General features: G+C 41.4%; 3 non-coding genes across 3 annotated transcripts; all 3 read left to right on the top strand.

Annotated features, from left to right (window-relative positions):
* The first annotated feature begins 2,547 nt into the window (after positions 1 to 2,547).
* Positions 2,548 to 2,672, top strand: LOC128661921 (small nucleolar RNA SNORD22). Its single transcript, XR_008402690.1, has one exon. It is a non-coding gene; the product is annotated as a small nucleolar RNA SNORD22 (small nucleolar RNA).
* Positions 2,673 to 3,296: 624 nt separating this feature from the next.
* On the top strand, positions 3,297 to 3,365 carry LOC128661915 (small nucleolar RNA SNORD31). Its single transcript, XR_008402685.1, has one exon. It is a non-coding gene; the product is annotated as a small nucleolar RNA SNORD31 (small nucleolar RNA).
* Positions 3,366 to 4,733: 1,368 nt separating this feature from the next.
* LOC128661908 (small nucleolar RNA SNORD26) lies at positions 4,734 to 4,801 on the top strand. Its single transcript, XR_008402678.1, has one exon. It is a non-coding gene; the product is annotated as a small nucleolar RNA SNORD26 (small nucleolar RNA).
* The last annotated feature ends 2,294 nt before the right edge of the window (positions 4,802 to 7,095 follow it).

The following is a 7,095-nucleotide window of genomic DNA, read 5'->3' as shown; positions in this document are numbered from 1 at the left end:
AAGTTTCTTGATTGCTCAGACAAGGGTCACCTTATTTTAGGTTTCCAGATGAGGACAGATTCTAACAGACAAGAGACAATTTGTTTAGCTTGTCAAAACCTTCAGTCTCTATCATTCCCTTCAGTGGCTATGTGAATGGTCTCATGACTGCAGCATCGGACGTGAACCCCTTTGCTCGTTTTCACGAGACCTCTACAGCTTTGTATGCTCAATCAATGGTGCCTGGATTATACTCGGATATCACAACTGATATACTTAAATCCCAACATTCAACTCTGACTTAGTGGTTAGACCATCGTTTAATTCAGGGGGCCTCTCTTGTTCAGCCTACTTGGTCTGTGATCACAACAGATGCAAGTCTTTCAGGTTGGGGAGCTGTCTGGGGATCTCTGACAAAACAAGGTGTTTGGTAACCTTGCCTCTTTAGGTTTCCAATCAATATTTTAGAACTCTGTGCTATCTTCAGGGCTCTTCAGGTTTGGCCTCTGTTGAAGAGAACCATTCATTTGTTTTCAGACAGACAATATCACAACTGTAGCATGTCAATCATCATGGTGGAACTCACAGCCCCCTAGCTATGAAAGAAGTATCTGATACTTTCTTGGGCAGAATCCAGCTCTGATTTAGTTTGTGGTGCATATCCCAGGTGTAGACAATTGGGAAGCGGATTATCTCAGCAGTCAGACCTTACATCCAGGAGGAGTGGTCTATCCATCCAGAGGTTTTTCAGATTGTACAGATGTGAGGTCTTCCAGAAATAGATCTGATGGCTTCCTAGTTACCTGTCCAGGGATCCTCAGGCGGAGATGGTGGATGCTTTAGCAGTTCCTTGGTTTTACCAACCTGCTTATATCTTTCCGCCTCTAGTTCTTCTTCCAAAAGTGAACTCCAAAATCATTATGGAACAATCGTATGCGTTTCTGATAGCACCAGCTTGGTCTCACAGGTTTTGGTTTGCGGATCTTGTTCGGATGTCCAGTTGCCATCCTTGTCAACTTCCTCTAAGACCATGCCTTCTGTCTAAAGGGCCATTTTTCCCTCAGGATCTCTAAGCGTTCAATTTCCATACCTTCAAATTTAACGATTTGTTATAGAGGTTTCTCAGACTCGGTGATTAATACTATGCTACAGGCTCGTAAGTCTCAAAGATTTATTATAGTTTAGAAGACCTATATTTCTAATTCTTTTAGAATTCCTAGAATTTTAGTTTCTTCAGGATGGTTTGGATAAAGGTTTGTCTGTAAATACTTTAAAGGGACATATCTTTGCTCTTTCTGTTTTTTATTTCATAGAAAGATTGCTTAGTTTCCTGATATTCACTGTTTTGTTCAGGCTTGTGTTCGTATCAAGCCTTTTATTAAATACATTTCTCCTCCTTGGAGTCTAAATTTAGTTTCGAAGACTTTGCAGGCTCCTCCTTTTGAGCCTATGCATGCTTTGGATATTAAACTACTTTCTTGGAAAATGTTTCTTTTGGCTATCTGATAGCTCTCTTGTGAGTCTCTTCTGATTTTCCATCAGGATAAGGCTGTTTTGCAGACTTGGTTTAAATTTCTTCCTAAGGTTGTGAATTCTAAAAACATTAGTAGGGAAATTGTTCCTTCCTTGTGTCCTAATCGCAAGAATGCTCTTGAAAGGTCTTTGGATGCTGTAAGAACTTTGCAATATGTTGAAGCTACTTAAGATTTCAGGAAGACTTCTAGTCTGTTTTCTCTGGTTCTAGGAAAGGGCAAAAAGTTTCTGCCATTTCTTTGGCATCTTGGTTGAAGCTTTTGATTCATAAAGCTTATTTGGAGGCAGGACAGTCCCCACCTAAGAGGATCTCGGCTCATTCTACTAGATAAGTCTCCACTTCTTGGGCTTTTAAGAATGGAGGTTCAGTTAATCAGATTTGCAAAGCAGCAACTTCTTTGAGTACATTACAAAATTTTACCATTTTGATGTATTTGCTTCTTCTGAAGCAGTCTTTGAAACCGCTTTACATATATTTTTATATTTTTTTTTCAGCAGAAAATGGCTTTATTTTATCCCCTTTCTAGTGACTCTTCTGTGGGCTTCTGCATCTTGGGTATTTCTCCCATACGTCACTAGCTCATGGACTCTTGCTAATATGAAAAATTAATTTATTAGGTAAATTCTTACATAAATTGAGACCCACCCTGTTTCTGGTGGTTATGATTTTTGTATAAAAGCACAATTATATTTCCAGTTCCCTTTTTTCTTTTTTCTTTACTCCTTATTTTATCACCCCACTACTTGGCTATTAGTTAAACTGAATTGTGGGTGTGATGAAGGGTGTATTTATAGGCATTTTGAGGTTTGGGAAACTTTGCCCCTCCTGGTAGGATTGTATATCCCATACGTCACTAGCTCATGAACTCTTGCCAATATGAAAAATTAATTTATCAGGTAAGTCCTTGCATAAATGATGGTGGTTTTTTTTTTCTTTTTCTCTCTAGATGCTTAAGTGGGACCACCTGCCTTGTGGAGAAGGCCTTAATAAACGAGGTATGGCCTACTTTCCTTTGCATCTATCCTGTCCCTGTGCCCTAATGATGAAACTTTCACATGTCCAACCCATTGAACTGCAACAGAGCCTGTAAAGGTGAACCCACTGTTGCAGTCAGTGGGAAAGGAAGGATGACTTGTTCCAGCTGAACTGTCTGATGGGGCATTTGCTCAGTGTTAAGGCATTGTACATATTCAAATCTACATTATCTGTCTACACCTTTCAGGATACACTTCTATGTACCAACATGTTTACTGGGACATTGTGCAACTGACCGCCATAGCTTGCATTAACACTTCACTTATCTTTTTCAGGTGTCAGATTCTGCAAATTTAACTACAGGTAAGAAACTGTTGTAGATGTTAGAAATCTAGACCTGACGGTGGGTTCCCATGCAGCTGCATTGTGATGAAGGGACAGTGTATCAGATGTACTAGGGCCTGCTCAAAGTCTTACTAGTCAGCCATTCAAGCTCTCCTTTTTCATAAGGAAACCCCTAACTGGTCCTGAAAATTCAGAGTTGGCACTCTATGCAACAAAGCAGTTTGATTTGAGGCAATGCACACATTTTGGATGTAAAATGGGTGGTAATTAGCTTTACATTATGAAGTTGACACTTATTTTAGTGAAGGAAACCTAGTTTAATCAGGGGCCTTTTGTATGGTAGCTTGGTCCCCTTGAATACTCTATAGTATGTGTAGCAAAAAACCCACACTAAGCTTACTAGACTTGACACAATTTTTATATAAAGTATGATCTGAGTTTCCTAGTCTGCTTCTGATGCACCTTGGCCAGTGATGATCTGTATACCGCCCCAGTCTGATCAATGTGACTGAGTGGTTTGTTCTGAGACTGCCAGTTTGGTCATGGCACAGGCACACTGTGTAATGTGACCATGTATGTAGTAACAAGCTTTTTTCTTAACAGATGCACAGCTGAGATCCCTTCTCAGTACCATGTCACACTGGCCTGGTAAGTGTTTGCTGAATCATTAAAGGGACAGTATACACTCATTTTCATATAACTTCATGTAATAGACACTACTATAAAGAATACGATGCACAGATACTGATATAAAAATCCAGTATAAAATGGTTTAAAAACTTACTTAGAAGCTGTCAGTTTGGCTCTGTTGAAAAGGTAGCTGGAAAGCCCACTGCGAGTGGCAAATAAGACCCTCCCCCCCCTTCTTTTGCATATGAAAAGACCCTTTACACAAACAGCAGCAAGCTGGACAAGGTAGCTGACAGTATTCACATAAAACTTTGGGGCTTGGTTAGGAGTCTGAAAATCAGAGCAATTTTATTTAAAAATAAGCAAAACTATACATTTATTTTTAAAATAAAACTTTATGGGCTATATAAATCATCTACAAAATATTTATGCAAAGAAAAAATGAGTGTATAATGTCCCTTTAAGTCATTGAAGATATACCACTCACTGAATGAATCATGATTGATGGGTGAGCCAATCACACGAGGCATCTATGTGCAATCACCAATCAGTAGCTGCTGAGCCTATCTAGATATGATTTTCAGCAAAGGATATAAAGAGAATAAAGCAAATTAGATCCTAGAAGTAAATTAGAAAGTTGTTTAAAATTACATTCTCTTCCTAATCATGAGAGAAAAAAAATTGGGTTTCATGTCCCTTTAATCAAACATGCAATTTTATTTTTTTACTTTCATGACGCTGTGGATTTTTTTTTTTTTTTTTTTAAAAAAGCAGTATTACATGTATAGTCAAGGCAAAGCTAACTAATAGTTTTATAGACATTGTAACTTAAATGTTTGTAAGTTTTGTACTAATGGCATCCTTTATTGAAAATCTAAACATAGGTGTCCTTAGACGTATGCAGTGTCAATGGCTATGATTACTTTTAAAGTAAAGGACAGTAGCTTGGTAGCAGTGATGAGACTACACAGACCTGTTCTGAAACCTGAGGACAACAAATATGTCTCTGAGCTACAAAACCTATTTTGGGCTCTTCCCATCCCCTTTTTTTTTTTTTTTTTTTTTTATTTGCACTAATGCAATATTTATAACAAGCTTTTAATGTTTGTGTGAGCAATTTTTTATTTTTTTGTATAGTCGTGGCATGGTAGCTAACCATTTTATTTAATTTTCTTTCTAGGCTATTATGTGCTGCAGAGACTTGAATACAGGTGAGAAATTTTATCTACATTTAAATTGTACAGTTTCCCAAACACTGCCTGGTCTTGTGCCACAACGATGATTCTAAGAACTCTCTCTTTCTGAAATGACTGGAGATAATTTCACTTACTGAGTGGCATTTATGCTAGCTCGTTATACCAGTAAAAGGGACAGTTATGACCGACTTCCGGTGGGCGGCACTAACGGCTGGCAGCAGGGAAGCAGAGCTCCGTAACCTAAATACATTTAAACTTATTCTAATTGCTGCCAGCCGTTTTCCCACGATTAAGTCTTGCTGGGTAGTTACCCCCCAGCCGACCGACTACCGTGAAGGGCCTGAAATCGCCCTTGCCCAAGGAAGGACAGCTTGAAAAGCGCTGCGCAAAGCCTTCTAGCTGCAGGCGCCATCTTGCAGGGTCCCCTGTGCAGCGCGGTTGCCACCGGACTCTGAAGGAGCCGAAAGGAAGACCGCCTCTGAAGTCGGAGCCAGCAGAGGGATAAACTGAGCCCCCGAGACCTGCACACAAACCCGGACGCAGCCGACAACAAGGGGCCGGTGAGCGACACTGCGGGCGCCATCTTGAAAGAATCCCCTCTCACACCACCGCCGTTACCGGGCTCTGAAGGAGCCATAGGGAGTGCCGCATTTGAGGCTGGTGTCAACAGAGGGATAGCTTGTGCCCTCAAAAACCCACGCACCGATCCGGACGTAGCACACAGTAAAGGGCCGGTAAGACTCTGCTCATTATCATAAGGGATATTACTGCATATAACATACAGCGGACAGGCATTGAGACTCTCTCTGGGACATTTGCTGTTTACCTCTTAAATTCAGGCTCATAGTTTTTTCTTTGATCTGTTGGATCTACACGTCTGTGGGGAGCACCCCTATCACATGCTGGACTGTTAATACCACAACCTAACTACTATACATTCATACCTGGGAGACTTGCTACACTTGGAAAGTTTCTGTGGCCCCCATATCGTGCAACATAATAAAGAGAGGCCTTAGCATTTGGATAAAAAACACTGCCTGACTGCAAAATAGCTGATTGCTGTACAACTATAGTCTTACAGCACCATCTGGAGGTCACTGAACAACATTACATCTGACTTTCCTTGTTATTAAACAGCATTATTATAGTGCTTTGCATGAAGTTGGATCAGTACTTCCCCTCCGTCCCCAATTCACTGGCTGGGAAAATGTCCTCCAGAAACAAGCAGCTAGACAAAAGAGAGGCCACCGTTGAAATACATGCAGACCCCTTGACCCCTCCTAGGGCCTCAGATACCCCTATCATGGATCCCACGGGTTTACTGCAAGAGCTCAAATCCTTTTTCTTGCCAAAAATGGAGTCTCTCCAGGCGGGTGTGGACACACTCACCAGCGAGGTCCGTCAATTTTCTACGAGACTTACGCAGGCAGAGCAGCGTATTTCTGATGTGGAGGACCGACAAGAATCTACCACCACATCTGTGCGACAACTCTTACGCCAAAACCAAGCTCTACAAGAAAAAGTGGAGGACTTGGAAAACCGCAGTCGGAGAAATAACCTCAGAATAGTGGGATTACCTGAATCTGTGAAAGGTAAAGATCTCCTAGAATTTACAGTAATGACTCTACCTAAAATACTCAGGATAAATCCAGACCACCTTCCCTTTGATATAGAAAGAGCGCACCGAATAGGCCCAGACAATGGCCTGGAAACTTCCAACTCCAAACCTCGCCAAACAATCTTCAAGTGCCTCAACTACCAGGAAAAGCTTGCACTCCTGCGAGCTTACCGTGCCCACAAGGGAGACCTAATGTTTGAAGGCAAAAAACTCTTGATCTTTCAGGACTTTTCCACAGAGGTAACCAAATTACGCAAGGACTTCGCCCCTCTCTGCTCCCGCCTCTCTAAGGAGGGAAGACAGGCCTCCTTGTTATACCCTGCCAAGTTGAGGCTGCAGACGCCGACCGGACCTAGGTTCTTTCGCACCCCTAAAGAACTGCAGGTATATCTGGATGCAGAGGAACAGGGTGCTGTCCGCTGACCAAGCACAACTATCTCCTAACCCTTTTTTATCTTACTATGGACAATCTCATACTACAAATGCTCTCCCATGGAAGGAGAGACTCCTGGATAATCTCCAGAACAGAAAGAGCACCATGGAGGTGCACTCGTACCCGGAGCCATATTCTAGCATCTATTTTACAAGAAGTTATGCCCTCCACCGCTCCCCCATACAACTGGGGAATGGAATGGACTGAAAAATTTATACCTCTAAAGTTAATATGGTTTATTACTGTTACTGCACTACTTTCTACAGCTGTTTATATTATACTGTTATGTCACATTATTATGTTCACCTTATGTTTTGTATTGCCTACAATACAGTCGCCCCCTATGCTCCCAGACTTTGCTATCCTCACAAGTGCATGGTCCCTT

The sequence above is a fragment of the Bombina bombina genome, chromosome 5 (assembly GCF_027579735.1).
Source record: "Bombina bombina isolate aBomBom1 chromosome 5, aBomBom1.pri, whole genome shotgun sequence".
Lineage (NCBI taxonomy): Eukaryota > Metazoa > Chordata > Amphibia > Anura > Bombinatoridae > Bombina > Bombina bombina.
This window is presented reverse-complemented; position numbering and strand designations above follow the sequence as displayed.